General features: G+C 56.7%; 1 pseudogene; it reads right to left on the reverse strand.

Annotated features, from left to right (window-relative positions):
• Positions 1-268: 268 nt before the first annotated feature.
• Positions 269-1,767, reverse strand: LOC147957350 (uncharacterized; annotated as a pseudogene).
• Between the last annotated feature and the right edge of the window lie 931 nt (positions 1,768-2,698).

The raw sequence follows: 2,698 nt of genomic DNA on the forward strand, positions 1-2,698 counted from the left end.
GTTTCCAAATACACCAACATAATTTTATTTCTCGGTTAGTGGATGGCATAGTACATCCGACATCCTTTATCACAATTCACAACTTTCGTGTTCTCTCCTGGTATAAATCTTCAGACTAACATGAATAGCTTAGTAGTAGTATTTACTCTTTAGATACCTGTGTTGACAAGTAAAAAGAGCTAATTATCAAACAGTGCGATTGAAAAAGATTTTGCACTCGATATTCCAGAGGATAACAGTCGAGGTTTTGCAATCGAGATTTCAGATTTATAAGTGCTCTGAATTTCTATACTCTGAACCAGTTTCAAAAAAATCAGTACAAAATTCAACGGACTATGCAGTTTGATTCAATTAACTTCTGACTGTGAGGATTTGCGCCGGCCCGCGCTCAGTCGCCGCCGCCGCTGGGCCCCCTCCAGATCAGGTAGAGGGCGAGGGCGATGACCCCCAGCGCCGACGCGCATACGACGAAGTCTAGTAGGCTGGGGAGCGCCTGGGCAGTCGCACCCGCTGTCGCGGCTGTCATGGAAGAAGCAGGGCCGGCGGCCCGGGCCCTGGGCCCTGGCGGCGAAGGCGAGGAGCGCCGAGCAGTCGAGGCTCTGCACGGCGCTCGTCTCAAACTTGCCCGCGAGCATCTGCCTGACTGCGGGTGGCAGCTCCAGGCCGGAGCACAGAGCCGACTGCACCCCCGGGGCGATCAGCTTGCCGCGCAGCAGCGCCTCAACGGCCGGCTCCATGTCGGGCCGAGCCGACCGAGGAGGCATGGCGCCACCCTGGCGAGGAGGACGTCGTCGACGAAGAGGGGGAAATGGCGAAGCTGTGGACGACGCAGCAGCAGCGGGGCGTGGTCATCTGCCGTGCGCCCGGCCTGAAACACCAAAAACATTGTCAGAAATATTTTCCCCGACCCCGACGAACAAACGCAAGAATTTCAATCGCCCTGCCGGTGTGAACTAGGAACGCTCCCTGCAAGAACGTAGTACCAAACAAAGATTCTACCCTACCCAGCGAGGCTAATCAATCAATCCTGTCCTCAATGTCATATCTCCCAGCGAGCCACTACGATTGAAATCGGATCTTCGCCGGTGAAACCCATCGGAACTCAACCCGCCGATCGAACGAATCAACCAACTGCAAGATTGGCACCTACCAATAATCAACCAACTTACTACCGTCGAACGAATCTACCGCAACAAGGCCCCCGATCGACAAACGAAACGATTCGCAAGAACTGACTGACGCTCCAGCTCGAATTGCAACAAACGCCTGTCGAAACTACCTACCGAGAAATCTACCGAGAAATTGCAAGAATCTGCGGCCGCCGAGAGAGGGGGAGCGCAGAAACGATCATGGCAGAGAGGGGAGGGCCGAGAGGAAGAGGCGTACCTCTTCTTCTTTGCTCGTCGGCGCGACGCTCGCCCGCCCGCCGCTCGTTCCTCGGCGCGACGCCCGGCTCCTCGCCGCGGTTGTGGTCGGCGCCGGGCTCGCGCGGTCTCGGCCGCGCTGCGAGTTGTGCGCCGGTCTCGGCGCCTTCGGAAGCACAGGAGGGCGGGGAGCGCGGGAGGGGAGGGGAGGGAGGGGATGGGAGGCGAGGGTTTCGTCGCCGGTGGGAAGCGGGGATTGGGCACGGAGCGCGGAGGAGGGCGGGGTTATTGGGAGGGAGATGAGGGTTGGGGAGGGGGAGCTGCGCCTGCGCCTGCACCTGCGCTTATGTAGGCAGCCGCCCGGAACAGAGGAACCCGCGGCTACCGTGTTTGAACTACTCATTTCGTCCACCTATCCGGCGATTGCGATTTGGCCTATGTGTCGGCGGTTTTTTCGTCTGGCTCAGTTCCCACCTTCTTCCCCGGTTTCGGCCTCAAGACGCACATAAATTCAATCTTGTATTTTTTGCTGACAAAAAAAGCCAAATATTCGGCGATTACCGTGTCACAGTTCGGCGATCAAACATGCACGAAAGTTCGGCGTTCAAAAAAGAATAACACGGCGCAGACAAAGGAATGCATCAAGCGGCAGGCTCCTCCGGCGTAGAACCGGCCTCCGTCGGCATGCCTTCGGTGCTCGGGCTGGGTGGCCTCGGCGTGGCTTCTGTTCCCGGCATAGGCGCGGCTTTCTCGCTCAGGCTGAGTGTCGGCGTTGGGGTCGGGTGGAGATGCCCCAAGCTTTGACGCATAACAATTTGATACCGTCGCTTGAGAAACGCCCCAATACGATTCTTGTACACGAAAATACATAATTGTGGTGCAATCTACGATGTAGATCGCCTTGGTGTCCCACGTTTTTGCGGAGACCCCCCCTCGCGTTTTTGGAAAAGAACCCGCCCTCTAGTTTGGCACCACATATCAGGCTCGCTTGTCGGTAAAACACGCCGAGTAGTCAAATTGCCACAGCCTTATTTCATAGCCCCGTCTACTCCACCACTCCTCTTTCTCTCTCTCTCTCTCTCTCAAATTCCTAACCAACCAACCGCCCACTTCCGCCTATCGTCGCCGTCGATGGGTAAGACCAACGGATGGGAGATCATGGTCGATGACTGGGACGACACCGATCCGGCCAAGGTCTCCATCGCCCGCGAGATCGCCGCCCGGTTGAAGTGTCTGCCATTGCTCGTGAATCACGCACGGGGCTTGCTAAAGCAGTTCAGTGCAGATGATAAGGCTCATGTGTTCCGGTACTGCAAGGGCGTGCCCGTGGTTGC

Source organism: Triticum urartu, chromosome 7A (genome assembly GCF_056163025.1).
Source record: "Triticum urartu cultivar PI428250 chromosome 7A, HENAU_Tu73, whole genome shotgun sequence".
Classification (NCBI taxonomy): Eukaryota; Viridiplantae; Streptophyta; class Magnoliopsida; order Poales; family Poaceae; genus Triticum; species Triticum urartu.